Raw genomic sequence first — 21,304 nt, forward strand, 5'->3', positions numbered from 1 at the left:
GCCTGGGGGTGCTAATTTAACAACACAGACTTTGTTCAGGCAGCAGAGAGGACAGACTCACCACTCTGAGGCAGTTTATAAAAGATGAATATAAAAGAATAGGGAAATGGAATATGGGCAGTGAGCTTCAAAATATAACATGCTTGCACTTACGTAAATGAATGCTAATAAAATATGCTACACAAACTAAAGTACACAAACTAGAATATACTACACAATACCAGTATAAAGAGGGATGCAGACAGGGACACATTGGGCATATATACATTCCCTTAACCGCATCCACGTTTTCCTCACTGACATATTTTCTTGCAATTTAGTCCATCCCACCAAAGACAAGAGGGGAGACATGAGGCTTTTAGACACATCTGAAATGTCCATTCACTAACTGATTCCTAATATTAGACTGCATTGGCCTATGAAAGACTTTTTTGGTCAAGCATGGATAGAAAATCGAGGAATGATCAGTTAAAGCAATTGGGATGTACCCAGTGTAACTGCTGTGTAGCTGTTAGAACCAAAGCTACAAAAAAACATGAGATGTAACTTACTTATGTGCATAGAAAGGATGATTTTACCATTTCAGTTATAGAGTCGTGACAGTCAAGGACAAATCTAAAGTTGTTCTGCTTTCCAAAAAGCAGCAGTAGCAGAAGGCACTGAAATAGGAAAAGAACAGGCCATGGTCTATGCAGTCTTGGCTGTGTTTAGGCAACCCTCTGTGCTTGCTTGGAGCGTTTTGCTCATGCATTTGCTTCCAAATTTAGATGACATTTGCTCTGAAATATTTTTTAGTTAAAAATAATAATATTTATCAAAAATACATTTATTTTCTAGTAATATTTCATATGGATTTCATGGAGGAAAAATGTAAAAAATAAGTCAAATGTGAAGAAATTTAGGAACTAAATAGATGTTTTTTTTCCTAGTAGACAATTTTATACTGTTTCAGACATACATGACACATTTGGGAGCTGCCTAGTACAAACACAGTTTTTTGAAAGGAGAATTCTACTGGTGCTCTTGGGGTTTAGAGATCATATCAATAGAATGAATTGATCAATCATTCAGCTTACAAAATGTCTAACAGTGATAAGTTGTATTGCTTTCCAAAAAGAGGCAATGGCTCCCCATCACCCAGAGCAATATCTTCCCATTATTTTATGAAGGTATGAAAAAAACCCATAGATATTTAAAGTAGGCAAATCATAAAATGTTTAACTCTTTCATGCATTAGTTATTAAAGTCAGACTTTTTCCTCAGTCTTTTTATTATTCTGAAAAAAACAAACAAAAAAAACCCTTTTTTTAAACACACCTTTTTCAGAGTTCATCACATGTTCAGATGGACTGCTGAAGAAACAACTTCACAAATCTATATATATAACTTCAGGAAAACATATATGTGAAAACTATGAAATAATATTTAAAATTTTGTTACTTATGTGTTTATATATTTGAACAAATTCTAACACTGTTCAGTGCAAACTAAAATCACTCCTACTCCTGAGCTACTGAGGGTTTCTGTTTCAACTTTTTCTTACAATGGGTGACCAGTGGGTCACAGAATATTGGATGGCACATCAGCATCCCCCGTAGTGGGTGATATGCAACTACACAATCTGAACCTATGCACATACAGGAAAACTGCTTTTCAAATAGCTGTCCTCTGTAGTGACCACTATGCATGAAAGGGTTAAGAGATTAAAGAGAAGCGTAAAAATGTACAGAAGGACAAATGGTGTTTTTAGGGAAAGTTACAACAGTTTCAGCACTCCCACAGCATCTGTGGCTTCAGCACTTGTGTGATGTGAGAAAACCAGTTGTAGCTTTAGTTTGTTATTATCACACATTTTAAGTTATATTAAAAAAAAAAAATGTCACCGAGTCAAAAAGTTTCATTTTCTCCCTCCACATCTAAAGCACTGAGTGATGTTTAGATCTCTGTCAAGTGGTTGACTGAGCAGATGGCCAGAGACCTACAGTACAGATGGCTTGGGATGAACTCTGGCTATGTGTGAGGGCAATATGTCTGGAAGAGGGAAAAAGGGAGATTCAACAGATTCACAGAAAGAGACGGGAGAAAAACCAAAAAGCTAATTATGTAGGAAGTGTTAAAAATGTGATAAAGGATAATTTCAACAAATAACAGAAAAAACTATTTATAGTAAGAGCAAGTGGAAAGCTACAGCATCACCAGCTTATTTTATTTTCCTGTAATCACCATGATTATAACATATGGGGACACAATGTCACCAGTACATATGATAACATACTTCTTTATGTTAATCCAAAATATAGCTTGACAGGGTATTTTCTTATTGATGACCAGTGCAAAGCTGCAGAATTGGGCTCAACAACATCTGTTGCTTCTCACCACATAATAATGTGCATCATCTCATATCTTGCCTCTCAATTGATTTCCTTTCCTGTCCCTTGCTTTATCGGCTGGAATAGCTGCTTTCACTTCAGTTGCTATGATATTCTGCAACCCTTGAGCACACTGAAAAGGGGGAGACAAATGTACAGCTTGTGCAGGTGAGATAAAAATAAACAGAGAGAGATATTATGATAACTAACTCTGCATAATCACTCAGCATGTTAGTATGATTGTTGTTTTAAGCTAAAATTAATAGTATAATATTATGGCTACCAGCAAGCTGTCATTATTTTTCCGCCTTGCTGTTCTGCTTCTAATTACCATTATGCACTACCAGCCTTTGTTTTTTCTTATCCTCTCTATCCACTTCATTACAGTTTCTGTTGCCTCTTTCTTATACTGTATATAAACACCAGAATACAAGTTCAGAGAGTATGAATAAAGGACCCAGTTAATATGTTATAGGCTGCTAACTGTGTTCCCATAACCCAAAGCTAAACTACAGAGTCACCATAAAACCCACCATAACCACATCGTTATCTCCCTCGGAACATGGAAAATATATTACCGCTGATATTTGCAGAACCATGTACATGTTATACAAACCTAAAGTAAACAGCCTTATTCCACTGTTGGTCTGTTCTCATACGTCAGGCTATCACACAAATACCAGAGAGCTCAGAGCTTTTCTTTCCCATCATGCTAACGCCTGCGTAACTGCTGATAGTTGCTGTCATTCCCATGCTGTCAGTGATCCTCATGACACACACATGGAAAACTGAACACAGTACTGTGTGACTTAAGATGCTAACATTTAACACTTCATAGTCGTACTTAGTGAAAGACTAACATTGATCCTCTATGGCACAGCCCAATAAATCCACTGTCACTCAGTATTGCAGTCAATTAATATGCTAAATATGTTTTAGTGATTTTCTGTTCGTTTTACACAATATCAGAAAATAATTTAAAAGTTACCAAAGCTCAAAGTAAAAGCTTGACACCTTTAGTGATGACATCAATAATTATCAGAATTGTCGTGTGATATTTTGAAGTTCTGGTAGCTTTACCACTACTTTCAACACATATCTGGCATTAAATTTACTTTCTAATGCGATAGTCAACCCTTTAGTAAACATCCAGTTAGAGCATTGAACTGTTCCATACAAATTACATTTCTCTAGCATTTGCACAATGACTAACTAAAATAAAACATTTGAAAGGCAAAAGTAATCTTGAAAAACTTCACAGAGAAACACAACAAAGTCTAGTACTTCATAATAAAAATGGATTTCTAGATTAAAATACAGGAAATGCCCAGAAAAATAATCATTCTAACTGCACAAAGCAGCTGTGAAAGTGACTTTCACCCACTATTTGCAACCTGCACAATATTTACTATACATGAACATGAGTGGAGACCCTGTTTGTTTGTATATAGGTGTAAGACACAGATGGGGGTGCTGCATGAAGGTGCTGGCCACACATGTCACATCAGGAGGCATGATTATCCACCAGGATTACACTTTAATCAATCTAAAGCACTAGTCCCTGTCAGACACTGTGCTAATCCCATCAAAGAAGGGCTCTTTCTGTCTGTCAGCTTATCCTCTTCCCATTCACCACCATGTTAAACACCCCACAAAGCTGTATGTCAAGAGTCAACAAGGCTTCAGTGTGGAGCCATCAGAAAGGCTGCTGCAATCCATCAATTCATTCGAATTTAAGATACTGCAGACAGGTTTTTTCCATGGACGAGGCAAATTAATTGTGGCAATGCATTTTGCATTGCCAGATTCGTTGTTTATGAAAATAACTGTTGGAGCCATAGACTAATCAATTAATCAACAGACAGAAAGGTAGTCAACATTTATGATAACTGATTAACCATTTCAGCCAATTAGCAAACCTAAAATGTCCAACACACTCTCGTTCCAGTTTCTCAAATTTGAAAATTTTCTACTTTTTTTCTCTGTTTTGTGTCAATGTAAATTGAATATCTTCAGATTTTGTTGTGTATGTTCCTATGTGTGCACAAAAATATGCAAATAGTGTAGTCATGTGCTTACTCACACCCTGTAATATGCATGCAACCTGCCCACCCACACACATTCTTTGTAAAATGTAAAATGCACTGTCACAGACTGTCACTGCCCTTATGTATGGATGCATAGAAAGCAGCAGGGGTGGAAAGGAAGAAGAGCGGTTTGAAAAGAAGAGAGGAGAGAAGAAGAGACACAGGAAGTCAGTGAGGGACAGAGATATGTAAAAAGAAAGACCCATAGCTTATAAGCATTCAAGATAAAAATAACCTAAGAGCCAGGAAGAGATAGAAAACCTTTTTCTCCATCCATTTGTGTATGCATGTGTGTGTTTATGTGTGTGCCTGGTATTAAAGCCCAGGGGGAGGATGAGGGAAGAGAATCATGTTTTGAGCCTCAACAAAGAGATGAATAACCACATATACTGAACAGTCCCTGACACATTATACAGAAGATAAAAACTCACCATAAATCTAGCTAGTGGCTGATAAAAGACACAGAGAGGTACAGGTCACCTAGAGATTGCTTACATCTTTTCACAATAAAGGACATCCCAAATAAGCGTGCAAAACAGCAAGGCACTCAGATAAAGAGACAACAGGATTGGACCACAGAGAAATACTAAAAACTACACATCTGTTTAAACCTGGTGACAAATCGGGTTTCTTATTTAGGGGAGGTATTTCCCTTCATATTAAACTGGAGTTGGTAGAAGCAACGTAACGAAAATCATTCAGGTCAAATCTGGGGCTCTGGGTTGTGGCCAAATCGCCACATTGCATAGAGAGATTTGAAGCGGCTTAGTCAGCTGCAGACAATGCAGAGTGGTGGCATCATGACACAGAAATACAAAGTGGCTGTGTGTTTGTGCCACGATGCAGGCTGGCCAAGCATGTGCTGGCTTTAGCTATACTGGGAAAAGACATGACCACACAGCAGGAACAAACTGTGATGTATTTAGGCCTGATTGTGCTAAACAGTAGTTTTTTCTTAGTTTTAACAGTTTTTTTTCTGTTTAGAGGCGCAATATAAAGTGCAATGCAGCATTTATAGCAACACATTTTCAACTGTTTAGGCTCTATGTTCACTAGGGAACAACACTAGATTTTTAGCTGTAATTGTGTTTGAAACTCATTTCTGTCACCCGATTTTTGACAGGCCAACACAAAACCTTTCCCCAAAAATGAATGTTTATTTAATTATTTCAGATGTGCTGCAGTGTGGAATGAACACTGTCCAAATGGTCTAAAGCCATGCTAACTGCCATAGGAGGCTACACATGGCCATTGAACCCTTTGGGCTGAATGCAAATATCAGCATACGACCATGATCAGTGACACAGTTAACCTGCTGATAATGTAATGAATAAAAATGAAACAAAACAAAATGAATGCATAGGAACATACACACCACTAAATCTAACCAAGACACATTCTTCATCATGATTCTAACAATAAGGACATTAAACACATTCACACATGCCTTCAGGTCTTTTTCACTCTGTGTAAATGCATTTCATTACACCTGGCCTCTGCAGTGTTGATTACTTATTACATATTCCTCCAAGGCTGCAACCACACCGCTCTGAGCGCTAGATATTGATTGTATATTTGTGGTGCACACTCATTGCTCCTTTCTGATGTGCTTCTGTTGTAAGCACCTGTACTATAAAACTGCAAGTTGTCACTATGTCAGCACCCTAACCACAGTCATGTCTGAAACATTTATTAGACTTGATGGTTAAAATAATTCACACTGACAGCTGACCAAATGAACTAATTTGAACAGGAAACCCTTCACATTGCAAATGTGCGGTACAACCAGAGACTGTAGTTAGGAAGAAACCAATTTACTTCGAGGCTTGTTCTAGCCTCACATGAGAGTTGCAGTAAGACACTAATGTCACTAAGAAAATATGACTGCAGTGCAATGAAATATATCCCACAGTGTCTGTGTAGTGGTGCTATGCAAAAATGCCAAATATATCAGAGGCAGATTCTGCTCGCTCCCCTCTAACCCATCACTGCTGCCTCCTCTCATCTGTTTTCCCCTCTTCCTCTTTTCTTCCCCTTCCCCTTCTCAGCCCTTCACTCTTCATCCTTCCCTCCCTCATCTCTCTGTATCTGATCTGCTGGATGCAAAAAGAGATGTCTCAGTGTTTTAGGGACCCACTGCTGACTGATAGGAATATCTGATTGGAGGCAGACATGCAGGCAGAAAGACAGATAGCAGGGAAGACGTGGCCTCCAGAATGCTGTACCAACATCCTCTCTCTCTTTTTGTTATTTATTCATTTCTTTAATGCCTCTCTTAACAGGCCTCCTTCGAGCTGACACGAGAGAGCTGAAGTGAAAGACAGTTTCTGTCTCCCTTACCCACATTATCGCTTCCTCCTTCAGGCCTTTTCAATCCTGGCTTTCTAATTGTCATCTATTCCTGTCCACATCGCACTCTTTTCTTCCCCTCTTCATCTGCTTCTTCTTATTTAAGGCCAAGCAAAGGACCGTACTTCTTTGCCATGTCTTTTTTCTTACCATGTCCATTTCTGCATTTCTGATAGTAAACATGTGGCAGGATTCTATCTGTCTAGTAAAATGCTTTCTAGCAGCAGGATGAAAGGCATGCAGGGCTGACTCAAAATCAGGGCTATCTGTTATCTGATTGGCTGACATGGAGAGCTGCCGGTGGATTTTAGTTACCGGGGAGAACAGGGAGATAATGGCACTGTGTCAGCAACTTCAGGAGCTGCAGGGGCCAAAAGAATATAGAAAAAAATAGAATGACCAGTCATGTTTGGTCACTGTCTCTTATATACAGTGGGTACGGAAAGTATTCAGACCCCTTTAAATTTTTCACTCTTTGTGTCATTGCAGCCATTTGCCAAAATCAAAAAAGTTCATTTTATTTCTCATTAATGTACACTCAGCACCCCATCTTGACAGAAAAAACCAGAAATGTAGAAATTTTTGCAAATTTATTAAAAAAGAAAAACTGAAATATCACATGGTCATAAGTATTCAGACCCTGTGCTCAGTATTGAGTAGAAGCACACTTTTGAGCTAGTACAGCCATGAGTCTTCTTGGGAATGATGCAACAAGTTTTCCACACCTGGATTTGGGGATCCTCTGCCATTCTTCCTTGCAGATCCTCTCCAGTTCTGTCAGGTTGGATGGTGAACGTTGGTGGACAGCCATTTTCAGGTCTCTCCAGAGATGCTCAATTGGGTTTAGGTCAGGGCTCTGGCGGGGCCAGTCAAGAACGGTCACAGAGTTGTTCCGAAGCCACTCCTTTGTTATTTTAGCTGTGTGCTTAGGGTCATTGTCCTGTTGAAAGGTGAACCTTCGGCCCAGTCTGAGGTCCTGAGCACTCTGGAAGAGGTTTTCTTCCAGGATATCTCTGTACTTGGTCGCATTCATCTTTCCTTCAGTTGCAACCAGTCGTCCTGTCCCTGCAGCTGAAAAACACCCCCACAACATGATGCTCCCACCACCATGTTTCACTGTAGGGATTGTATTGGGCAGGTGATGAGCAGTGCCTGGTTTTCTCCACACATACCGCTTAGAATTAACGCCAAAAAGTTCAATCTTGGTCTCATCAGACCAGAGAATCTTATTTGTCATAGTCTGGGAGTCCTTCATGTGTTTTTTGGCAAACTCTATGCAGGCTTTCATGTGTCTTGCACTGAGGAGAGGCTTCCGTCGGGCCACTCTGCCATAAAGCCACGACTGGGGGAGGGCTGCAGTGATAGTTGACTTTGTGGAACTTTCTCCCATCTCCCTACTGCATCTCTGGAGCTCAGCCACAGTGATCTTTGGGTTCTTCTTTACCTCTCTCACCAAGGCTCTTCTCCCATGATTGCTCAGTTTGGCTGGACGGCCAGGTCTAGGAAGAGTTCTGGTCGTCCCAAACTTTTTCCATTTGAGGATTATGGAGGCCACTGTGCTCTTAGGAACCTTGAGTGCTGCAGAAATTCTTTTGTAACCTTGGCCAGATCTGTGCCTTGCCACAATTCTGTCTCTGAGCTCCTTGGGCAGTTCCTTCGACCCCATGATTCTCATTTTCTCTGACATGCACTGTGAGCTGTAAGGTCTTATATAGACAGGTGTGTGCCTTTCCTAATCAAGTCCAATCAGTTTAATTAAACACAGCTGGACTCCAATGAAGGAGCAGAACCATCCCAAGAAGGATCAGAAGAAATGGACAGCATGTGAGTTAAATATGAGTGTCACTGCAAAGGGTCTGAATACTTATGACCATGTGATATTTCAGTTTTTCTTTTTTAATAAATTTGCAAAAATTTCTACATTTCTGGTTTTTTCTGTCAAGATGGGGTGCTGAGTGTACATTAATGAGAAATAAAATGAACTTTTTTGATTTTGGCAAATGGCTGCAATGACACAAAGAGTGAAAAATTTAAAGGGGTCTGAATACTTTCCGTACCCACTGTATGTCTTGGTTATCTGAATTATATTTTTAATTCTTCACAAGCACATGTAGGACATATTTTGTGAACAGTTATCCAGCATCTAGAAAATCAACAGTGAAGAAAGTTTTGGGATGATTTCTGACCTCATGGTTTTAATCTGGATACAATTAGGTGACTCAAAGGTTATTACCCAATTAAATGGCTGCTTGTTATCACGCCAATTAATGCACTTTACTAGGGGCATACTCCACATTTATTATTGCAACCATCAACAAATGAACAATAAAAATCCAGTGCATGATAATAAGCTGATGAGGAGGTGGACCAGTGCCCTACTAAGCCATATGTATGGCAATAAGGGGTTGATCTGCTTCCAAGTTGGTAAAATACATGGACTTGATTTATTAAGAAATTCAAAAGAATTTGGATTCCAGAGCAGATTTAGAGCTGGATTCAGATTTGATAAAATGCTAAAGAGTCCTACTATCCCTGGGCATGGCAAGAAAAAAAATAAATGGATGTAAGTATGAGACATACAGTAATGGACACACATACACACATATTCTTCAAAAATACATTCAGGAGCAAATTTGAGAATTCTTCATTATAAACAGGTGAAAGAACCACATTTGGTTTCCGGACTTACTACAATAATTAGCCTTCTCAACAAGTCACTAATGTTATTTATTTTTTGCTGCACACTCTCAAACTGCAACATCTGTACCCTTAAACACTTAAAGTTAACACTTAAACACTTAAAAACAAGTAATATTTGAATGCTATTTTGCTACTAGGATATTGGAAGAACTGCTTTTTCAAATGAAGAATGGTTCAAACACTTGGAAGAACACTTGACTGACATTCAGAACAGGCTTCTCTGATGATACAATCCTGCTGATTGGAGTCATTCATGGTGGGTGTGCCAGTTCAAGTGCCCAAATGTAGCCTGATTGTGTGACAGTGACACCTGCATCTTCCGTCCCTCCTATTATGGCGCAGTCAGACAAACACCTGCCTGGCTAAATTTACTAGTGTGGTGCAGCCAAAAGCAAGAGGGGATGGGAAATTATGCCGGGCTTTGTAGCAGAGTCCAAAGTTACACTGGAGTCTGCCTTCCTCAAATGACGCACTGGAGGCTTGGGGATAATAAGAGCTACAAAGGAGGCATCAGGGTTCACGTTTCTCAAATGAGTTTGGATGGGAACAACTTACGAGACCCATTTTGATATATAAATTCTTGTAAAGCACACTTCAAAGGTAGCAGGTCCTAAATTAGAATGCAGTTAAAAGATATTTTTTGCTTTTCAGCTATTGCCGGATTGTCTAATTTACTTAAACGTGATTATAGTGTCAGGATTCTTTTGATTTCAAGCAATTTCTGTTTCTTTGCCTGCCTCTTACCTGTTGCCTGCCAGCTGTGAATGTCTTGCCTGTCAGGCCTGCTGCTTGCCTGATCTTATTTTCCTCATTAAAAAACGTTCCATAAACTGCCTTGTTTTTACTAAGATATGGTGCCTACTGCCACTGAAATCCTATTATTAAATAAGGACCCTTTACATTCGACAGAGCAACTTCATCATTATTTTTGGAGGGATCCACACAGACATTAACCTGGTCACAAAATGTATTAACTCATGTATTCATTAATACACCTGGTACACTGAAATATTTTGATCATCTTGTTAAGCACATTTGTTGTTACACAGAATTATATCACATAAACTTGATACATTGGTTTGGTTGAAAGTCTGTCAGCTGACACTGGGATTTCTTTAGAAATTACTGAAACAGCATTGATCACAACTATGGGTGTACATAAAAGTAGAAAACACAAGTGAAATACAACCCAAGTTCCAAAAAATTTGAGACGTCGTGTAAAATCTACATAGAAACAGAATGCAAAGATTTGCAAGTCACTGAATTCTGTTTTCATGTAGATTTTTTTGTTTTTTGTTTTTATGTAGCATCCCAACTTTTTGGGAATTGGGGTTGTACAATGAAATACATTAGTGTCCAACTGGTCCCCAATGGAACATCAATATTTTAGCAGTTCCAACAAGAAGCTGTGAGGAAACTGAAATGAACAAACACACACTCACAGGTGGATGAGCAGACAGAATTCAGGGCTCATTAAATCCCAGTCAGGCAGCAGCTCCGCAGAGGCCAAACACTGCAAGCAACTCACATGAAATAGACTGACTGAGACATACACACCCACAGCCCTGAAAGTGTCAAACCTGGTAGCTTACCAAACAGCTGCATCTGTGTTTGTATATGTGTGGGCTGCATACATGTGCAGTGCGGTTTTACTCTCACATTTAAAAAAAAAGTCATATGAAGCAGTGAGGGATTCATGTTAATCTACATTCCTGGGCTTCATGCGACCCATTAGGGCATGTTATCTCACCACATTTAGTTTGAAAGATGGGAAAAACATCAAATATCCTTTGCATACAAACACACACACAAAGGAACAGCCTCTCTAACACTGCAAAAATCTTCTCCCACTTTCATCTCATCACTTTTTTTCATGTGTTTCATCTCTGCCATTCTTCTGCACTTCTTTACTTCCATCATCTAAAATGTGCATGCTTTAACAGGAAAGCAATGACTCCATTAGAAACAACAGAGGTGTGTGTATGTCTGGAGAAGAGTAAGAGAGAAAGTTTCTCTTTGGTTTGCAGATGGGAGACATGAAATTTTTATTAGAAAAAAATGAGTTGTCAGACAGAGAAAGCATGTGTTGAGGTTGTCCTATGACTAGGGGTTTGGAGTAAGAGAAACCATCACTCAGTTCTCGCAGGCCACACACACCAGGACAAAACAAAACTTAATCACAATCAGCATGTGAATATATTTTGTTTTTTAGATGAGATGATATAAGTGAGATAAACTTATTAATCCTTAAAGCAAAACTCAGTTTGATTTGAAATCAGCTGACTTTAATTAATGACACAAACCTGTAATCTATTCTGAATGTGTGCTAATGTGCAGCAACAGTGACTATCACAATCCTGTAACTTTCACTTAGCTGTGGTTTACCCACAGTGTCTCTCTGTTGCTCATGCTGTCAGCTACAGCAGTAGAAGGCAATGTAAGAAAGTTGATTACAGTCACTCAGTGTATTGATGCAGAGTCTGTACAATGCTGATAGCTGAGAATAAATTAAGTGCAGCACAGTGGAGACTGGGGTGTGACCATAATAAACTTCCATTGAAGGAAAACAAAATCAGAACACTATGTAATGATGCCACGCACCGTGGGAATGTAAGAATGAAGAATTCATGTTAGATCGTTTCATCTTACAGTTAGCTGTTGACTAACTCCACTGAGGTTACAAGTAAAATGCCGTAAAGCAGGTTGCACGCTTCCACTGGCAGCAGGGGGCTGAGTGATCCTACCTGATCATGAAAGTTACATAGTGAGTTACAATGTGAGGCCGCTCAGGCTGCAGCAGCGGCACAATTCGTCCTGTTAAGAGTTGTTCTATCACTGAAATTATTTTAGAGACATTATTTTAATAGTGTTGCTTTAAATTACAGTAGTTGATCCAACAAGCACATTTTGGAGACATACTGACACCTTCATACTAAGCAGAAGCACAAGGTGCAGCATTGCTGACTGCAAGGACTAAATCAGCACAGGCAAAGCACAGACAGCTTAAATAGACCACCTCATGTCATATGTGGGTGTGTGTGTGAGGAAAGCGATAGTTTGCTTAAACTGGTTTGCCGTCTTTGGTCTTTTTCAAAGGCTCTACTTTTTAATAATCACATTCTACATGTACAGTCTGAAACCAAAGGTTATTTCAGGTTTAGAGTACACATGATTCTACAACAAAATACATCATAAATTCTTTGACTTTTTGCAAGGGAGTGGTTACTTCCAGCAACATTCACACAGTAAGCTCCTGCTTTAGGCAGCCAGCCAATTGCAATACAGTATTTAATGATGAAGGTTCCATTAAGGAAGTCCCATGTTCCCCTTCGCACTCTCTCCTCTAACGGCAGACTCTGTTTTTTCCTGCCTGTCAATGCCAGGAACCCATTAAGGAGCTGTGGTGGGGATACAAACAGGGAAACAATGTAAGGATGGACCTCTCCATTGTTTCTCTGTGTTGCTCCTTGAGAAACGTCCGGTTGTATTTCTGGCTGGGCCACAGTGCAAGACCTAACTATAAATTAAACCTGAAAACCTGGCTGTATAATTATGGCTCTGCTTTTAACTCACTGGGAACTACATTCTTACCTTAAAGAAACATACCTGTGGATTCACATGTGGTAGCTCTTAAACTGCAATCACAATTGTGTGATTTAGTATAGTATAAAACCCCATTAACTTCATAATCCCCTTTAGGTTTGTTTGATATGCTGTCAAAAATCTACTTTGACTATTAATGGTCTATACTATACCAACTACTGTACAGGTTTTTAAAAGAGGGACAGTTTTGAATGTAAAGTTTGGCAAAAATGTGAACACGTGTCCCCCCACCCAACCAGGAGAAAGGCTTACAGCTTGTATTGTTCCGCCAAGCTAAATAGTTCCCTTCAGTCACATACTGTAGCCCACCCCTGTCCAGCTAAACTCACCAACTCACATACTGAGGATCCAAATGCCATAGAAACACAAATTCTATTGTTGAGCTCTGCAACAATTACAACACAAATGCACAGCATAACCTAATGTTTTCAAAGCCTTTACCATAGGTACATGCCACAAGAAGATAGTTAAAGCTACCAGTCTTATTGCTGTTATTTTGTAATTAAACAAGAGCTGGAAAAACATCAGATCTCAGTGGCACACAGACACTGTACTAACCTAGATGTGGCAAATTTGGCAAACAAAAATCTATTGCACAAAAAATATATATATAAAGCAGGTTCTTTCAAAAGGGTAATGACATGACAAAGAAGAGGCTTAGTCTTTTGCTGTTATGATAGGATTGGCAGCACAAACACAAACAGATAGGTATTAGGGTTAGATGGAGCAGTAAACTTAATCTGGCTGATGCATGATTTGGCCCTTCTTAAAACCCAAAAGGAGTTTCTTGTTTAGTTCTTCTTCATCAATGTTAATGGATTAAATGTGACATTAGGTGCAATAAAAATAAAAAAAAGAGGGGATGGAAAGTGCAGTAGCCATAACTAGCACCACTATGGCTTTTCAAAAGATTTGACATGGGTATATAGGCTGTTTGTTTATATGTTCAGTTTAAAACCTCTAATCTAGACATTGAATGAGTGACAGATATTTCTGCCCTATATCCTAACATAACTAAGCCTGCCCACACTGATAAAAAGGAACTGTGCAATAACATGGAGATTATGCATTATCTTTAGAAACACAACATATGATGACTGTGATCTCAGAGCAGCTCCTTGTCAGTTATACGGTTTTTCACAATTCGGACACTGTAGAATGATGGAGAAAACTGGCATTGCCCATAATCTGCTCCCAGTATCATTTCTAGTCTTTTGTGGCAGCAGTCTGTTTGGTGTTATAAGAAATCAATCTTAACCTGAACAGAATAAACACTGGGACAGATAAAATGGGTCTCTGAGTCACGACGTGTCACGTCACTGAAGTGAACGATTTAAATTGGTCTGCCTACAGAATCAAACTGACACGGTCTGTAGTTAGTCTGTGCTGGGTAAGATCTAAGCCAGCTGACATTTCTTTAAACACAAAATGTGCTTTCAGGACTTTAGTGCCAGCTGCCTACTGCCCAAAAAGATAGGGCTGGATCAGGTTAAGCCACAACAAAATCATGAACTGTAAGAGCCATTGTGCTGATATCTAGAAACTGTCTACAAATTTTGTTTGTAGAAAATAAAGTTTCACATCTTCTCTGGACCCGTATACATTTCTATTTTTATACTAAATGATATTGCTTTTTCTTCATATGTTTAATCTTTCTTTTTCTATAGATTACATTTCTAATAATATAAAGTCAATTAAAAATGGATTATAATATATTTGTCCTCAGTGTACTCACTGAGTACACCAATGTTACTTTAGGAATTTCTAAACTTGTACTAAGTGTCCCTAAATAAATACATCTGAGGACAATGGAGGCAGTTTAACTGAACCTCTGCAAAGTCCCAATGTTTTTAAAGTTGTGCACTCTGTGGGAAGCTGTGGTTTGCAGAGTAGATACGCTGTAGGCACAAAGTATACACACAGCACAGGCCTGATGTGAACTCACCCTTCTGCTGTTACTGATATGAACGAAGACACCTCTAGCTTCAGGATACCCACATGGTGAGAGAGAGAAGGCTGTGAAAGCATGGCACAGCTGAGGAATACTATGTCAACAGAGAATGAGAATAGTAGTACTATCCTTAGGCGTTGGTGTGTGTGTGTGTGTATGCTGGCTCCCGGCTCTCATTTATCTGTGTGTGTTCTCAACAAGGGGTTTTTGGCTTCTCTGACTGACACAGAGTTTAGGGAGTCCCTCTCCCTCCCACAGCACAGGTAAGAAGCCCTAGAGCTCTTTAGTATAGACTCTGCCACTTGTTCGATGAAAGAACATCTAAAAACACTGTGGAGATAAAACAACGAAAAAATCCAACCTAGTCTCACCCTGCAAAGCTCATTGTCAAGCACACTTCCGAAGAACTGTTTTGCAAGCACATAGGCACAACTTTTTTTCTAGCTTTATTTTGTTTTTGTGGTGGATTATTTGGTTTGGCTGAACCTTCATTCCTTTAAGCTATTGAATTAGAATCATACATTAGTGCACAAACACACTCGTGCTGTGTGGACCAACCAAGGCATTTACAAGTTCAGAGCAGCCTTCGGAGGGGCCGGTGGACAATATAAACAACAAGGAAGCAGCAGGCACACAGCCATTGGAGAAAGAGCACAGACTGGCATCGCCTGTCACCAGCCAACATCACACCTACATTTCTTATCTCAGCTCAAACTCTGTGATAGAACAACCTGCAACACACAGCTCTAGACATGCCTGACACACACACATCACTACAGTTTTTGAAAGACTCACATCATGTGTCACGTGGTTTGCCGCCGAGTTTTTTTGTAGTTGACAGCGAACATTGAATTAGAATAATTATCATTGCAACCATCATACAGACTCAGATGTTATCACCAGAGCAGTGTGCATTTGTTCACTGTGTGTGTGTCTGTGTGTGAGGGTGATGAGGGAAGAAAAACATTGCATGTTAAATTGTTCAGTCTGAAGCAAGTGTTCTGTGCTATTCTCTATACAAAAGCAACGAACCCAAGATACTCAGTAGAGTGGATACAGATTCTGGGTGGGCCCCTATGCATGTGAGTATGTGTATATGTGTGAGTCCATTTCTGTGCTTGAATACACTTTCCATCAGATTAAGCTGCTAAGCCTTTCTTGCACAGCTCCACCTAAGGCTTGGGCCCTATTGGTGTTGTTTCCAATGCAGGACTAAACTGGACTAATTTACTACTACTAGTCCCACACACACACACACACACACACACAAAGCCAACATACTAAAATATAAACCCTGCTTTCCTGGAGTTTTATATATGAACTCACGTTATTAAAGGGTTACAAGGTTCTCTGTGTTTTGAAAATTCTCAAAGACTTGGGATTTCAAAACCTTCTCATTTCGCACTGGATACAATCAAAAGTAGACGGGCATTGAGCTAAAAAAAGGCAGTCTTACTTGTTTTCCTTTCCTGAAAAGTTGACATTTGATATGCTGTTTCATTAGACAGTGTCAATTTGTGAATCACACATCATGGCATCATTAGAGTGAATGCCTCCAAGAGCCAACAGCATGTGGCTGGTATGACTCACCTCTCTGCACCTCCAAGGAAATTATACTGACACACAACTGCAAACATTAACACACACACACACACACACACACACACACACAGATTGGGAGCTGTACACTAATGCAGGTCAGCTATATCTCTGAGGACAACATGTGTGTGTTTATGTGAATAACACTGTGCCCTTTAACCTAGAATAAATAGTGAGTTCTTAATGTCAGTGACTGCAACATACAGCACACATACATCCTATATACATGCCTCATGTAGCATGAATGCTCTGCCTTTTTAATGTTGTGTATCTGCAGTCAAGCCAACCAACCATGGCCAATGCTCGGTGGCAGGCAAGCAGAGCACTAAGCAAGACTAACTGCAAATACATGCAGACCGTACAAGAGCACAAGCAGAGAGAGAGAGAGGGAGCTTCTCTCCTCTGCTGGGTTAGCATACTTTCTACAGTATGTGTGCATTGTAATTGTATGCATATGTGCATGTGTCAAGCTCCAGCTGAAAGACATTAGTTAGGCACACGGGGAATTTTATTGAAACCTGGTACAGCTAATGAAATGCTTGAGAGAAGGAATCAGCTGGTACAGAAATACATTGACGACAGAAAGACTGGAATAAAATGAGGAGAGAAAAAGATAAGACTTCCTTTGCAAATATGTTTGTATAAGCATGAACATGAATATGCATGTCTGGCTTGCAGCATCTGATTACCACACAGATGCTGAAGATCCCAAAGATGTTGGCAGAAAAATAAGCATCAGCACACAGAGTGAGACAGAAGGTAATAAATATGAAAGCTAGATAAGGAGGAAGCAAACGATGAATGAGCATGTAAAATCTGCCTAAAAAAGTGAGGAGAGGAGAAGATGGCCAAGGAACAAAATAAACTGTTCAGAAAGGACGAATGAAAGCCGCTGAGTAAAATAAAGAAAAAGCAACAGAAAAAAGTTTAAGTTTAAACTGCATCAATCCTTCCCTTACCTCTGCAGCTACGTGCGGTATCCTTTGGGATAAAAAACGTAGTGGGGAAGAAACTTCAGCTTCAACAGATCCCCACTTGCTACAGCTTTCCAAGTTAATCTACATATATCTGTACCTATCAGCTGAAAGCAAACTCCTCAGTCCACCAGGACTGCCTGTCTACCTGCGTGGGTTTGTGTAAATGTATCCTAGATGGTGATGAATAGTGGTGAGTGCAAGGAGAGTACTACGCTACAGGGCAGACAGACTGGTTGAAACAGGAGAGCAGGGAGAGTAGAGAGCAGACTGAGTAGGATGAAAACGATTTGGCTTCCTAACATCAGAGAGGGGCTGGGCTGAATACACCCACCTCCTCAGTAAGCATCAAATGGGAAAGCTCAGATACTGTGAAGTATGCAGAGTGAGAGAGAGAGATCCTGTGTGCAGTCAGAGATAAATGTGAGGTTACAGTATGCACATCCACTCATAAAGGATCTCATTAACTCCATTTTACTGACACACAGGATCACATGCCAAAATTACTCTCTTAGCTGAACAGTCTATGAGAAATGTCTCCCAATGCTTTCAGTGTAAATTAATAAAGTAATGATGTGAGAGAAAAAGCCAAAGAAAGTCTTCATGGCAACAGCAGCCTCTAATGAGATGAATTTAGTGCTCACATGAAGTTGCAGAGCTGAATGAGGCCCTGAAAAAGTATTTTTTGTGAAATATTGGATGTTTTCATCTCTAGAAACCCTTCAAATGAAACAATCTGAAAAGGAAAAAATCACTCTCAGCCCACTGAGACCACAACCTCTAATGAGTGATATAAATATAAATGTTGCCTAATTTAATTTTAATGAATTATCAGTTAATCATTAGCACTGTTGCCTCACAGCAAGAGGGTCTTGGATTCACAACCCAGCCTTCCTGTGTGGAGTTTACATGTTCTCCCTGTGCTTGTGTGGGTTTTCTCCAGGTACTCTGGTTTCCTCCCACAGTCCAAAAACATGTATGTCAGGTTGATTGGTGACTCTAAATTGCCCATAGGAGTGAGTGTGAGTGTGTGAGGTTGTTTGTCTTTGTGTGTCTCTATGTGGCCCTGTGATGGACTGGTGACCTGTCCAGGGTGTACCCCTGCCTTTCACCCAAAGAGAGCTGGGATAGGCTCCAGCAGATCCCCGTGACCCTGGTTAAGGAATAAGCGGGTATAGATGATGGATGGATGGATCAGTTAATCATTTAACCCTTAGCAGTCTACCATCAGGGCGGCATGATCAATAGATAGATAGGAAATAGGCCTAGACTTCTAAGGGTTAAACTTACGTATTAAGCAAAAAAAGTCCAATATTTGCTGATGTAAGGGTTTGCTGCGTTTGGCTGGTTGAAATCTTAATAAAATACACTGTAGTTTTGGGATCTGATAGAGATGAAACAAAAGGTTCAGTGCTAAAACAACACATTAGTGTTTTACAAAAGGTTATGTGCCATAAAATTTCTTGACCTTGAGCTATTCCCAAACAAACACCAGAGACAGAAAGATGCTGGTATAATATTACAGCAGCATTTTGCCATTTTTAGAAAGTGGCTTTTGAATAGATCGAACAAATGAGATATAGTCTGTTAATTAGTGGGTTTTGGATCTACTAGTAAACAGATTTTGTTACCCTTGGACAGAGCCATATTAGCTGTTTCCATCTGTTTCTAGTCCTTGTGCTATGGTCCCTCTGTTGCTGGAGGAAGCATCATATTTATTGTGCAGATCAGTAACTCTCGGTAAGAAAGCAAATAAGCATATTTCCCAGTATTAATTAAAACAACTATTTATAACAGCTAATAATAACTAGTTGCAAGCCCAATAGATTGGTAATGTGTTTACATGTGAATATGTGTGGAATATGTGTATGTAAGAATGAGAAACTATTGGAATATGTTTGATGAGGCGGTGTTGTATACCCAGTGGACGTGCAAAATTAGTCAAAAAGATGGGAAAAACACTGCATGCAGTGGGTTTATTGTTGAGAGGTATAGGCTTCAAAAATGCTTCTCATTCTTGGAGTGCACCATAGCCTGTCGCTCAACATGCCTTCATTTTCCCTCCAGTGTTCCCCTCCTGGGAAGGTGACTGGGGGCTGGGAGGTGGGGGTTCATGTCATGGTCCAGGGCTTTGAGCTGCCACTTTACCTACTTCTACTGCTCTGGCCATGAGAGCTTCCTGCCTCCTGGGACAAAGCCTGCCTTGATAAAGGCCGATTCCACTGCTCTGTACATGGAGAATGGGCCTCATTACTTCTACAGGCTAGAGGTTAAATTCTTGTTAGATCTGCCAGTGGGTGGCAATAACATTTTTTGCATTCAGATGACATGATGTTTTTCCTTGAATCAGTAGTTTCATGTCTTCTATGGAAGTCAGTATATTTCCAAGAAGAGTACATTTCCATCACCAATTCATTCCCACATCTGTCTGATGTCTGGCTATGCAGTTACATCCAGTGTGTAATAGCCAACCAAAGAAAACAAGGCTTTGTTTTGATTTCAGCACTGTAGTATAACTTAAGACATGGGTGGTAAGATTTATGTTGTTTAGATTACTTAGCTTCCATTCAGAAAATAATGTTATCAGAGAAGTTGAGGGAAGTGAAAAACCTTCACCCTGGATACACTTTAGATGGGATGGAAGAGTGGAAGAGCATACCACATTCCCCCCAACCACCAACCACTCTCCTCTGTCTGGATAACTTACATAGTGGGTATTAGATCTGGAATAAAATCTATTACATCATTAAACACCCAGCATATGGTTTAAGAAAAACAGGTTCTGATACACCCAGGTAGTACAGAGATTTACTGCTAAGGCAGCCAGAGAACTGGAGATTGGAGAGATAATGCATTCAGAGGCTTTAGACTGAGGATGGTGATGGTGGTGGCATGCAGTGGCTTCATCCTCATCTACAGCCCCACAGAAAGTCTTGTACTTCCAAACTACTCCCATCCACTACTACATCAGCATCCTTACTGCAACATCACTTCATCACCAAGCAAGAAAACCTGAGTGGATTGTGAAAGCTAAAGCACTGCAGCTCATGTCCACCGATTGAGCTGAGCTGCTGACCCAGCAGGCACTCTGCAGCAGCAGCGGATCGTCCTGTATACGTACATAATGATTGTATGCAAAGAAGAATCGACACACGTGTAATTTCTTATTTTTCTCCTGCATTCAGGTGCAGCGACCCTCCCCGTGTCGTAAACACGCACGCCAGCAACAACACTCAATAGCCTCATTAAAACCAACACACTGCAAGTGACATAAATAAGCTGAAACAGAGATGAATTGCACCGCTAAGACAATAAGGCTTTTAAGCTGATTTGGTTTGATTTTGTGCCAAAAAGCAGGGGAAAACGTAAATAGTATCTTACCGTTAGAATCGTGGAAGGACTGTCTGATGAAGAGGATCCAGTGAAGGTGGGACTGATGCTGCTGGACGGTCCAGTCTCCATTTCCATGGACTATGTCTTCCCCTGCTGGTAAGAGATGAGCATTGCCTGTAACAATAGTTTTAATCGTCTATATGATAATGATGATGACAATTTGTTTTTGTTCTAATGTGTAATGTAGAATAAATAGATTGAAGTAATATAAAATATTTATTTTTTTAGGTAGAGTTCTGTGTGCTTCTGTTCATGTTATTTAAAATAAAAGCTAAAACG

The 21,304-nt window shown here is 39.8% G+C and overlaps 1 protein-coding gene across 3 annotated transcripts in view; it reads right to left on the reverse strand.

Annotated features, from left to right (window-relative positions):
• The window catches only part of kank4 (KN motif and ankyrin repeat domains 4), a 64,404-nt gene extending 43,342 nt beyond the window's left edge, over nucleotides 1-21,062 (reverse strand). Inside the window, exon 1 of one of the 3 annotated variants that reach the window (XM_026323282.1) lies at nucleotides 21,014-21,062. The gene's annotated coding sequence lies outside the window, so the exon portion shown is untranslated. Of the gene's footprint in view, nucleotides 1-15,053; nucleotides 15,146-17,617; nucleotides 17,889-21,013 lie in introns of those variants that run through there. The other 2 variants (XM_026323281.1, XM_026323283.1) reach the window with 2 other exon arrangements.
• Nucleotides 21,063-21,304: the final 242 nt, after the last annotated feature.

Source organism: Mastacembelus armatus, chromosome 4 (assembly GCF_900324485.2).
Source record: "Mastacembelus armatus chromosome 4, fMasArm1.2, whole genome shotgun sequence".
NCBI lineage: Eukaryota > Metazoa > Chordata > Actinopteri > Synbranchiformes > Mastacembelidae > Mastacembelus > Mastacembelus armatus.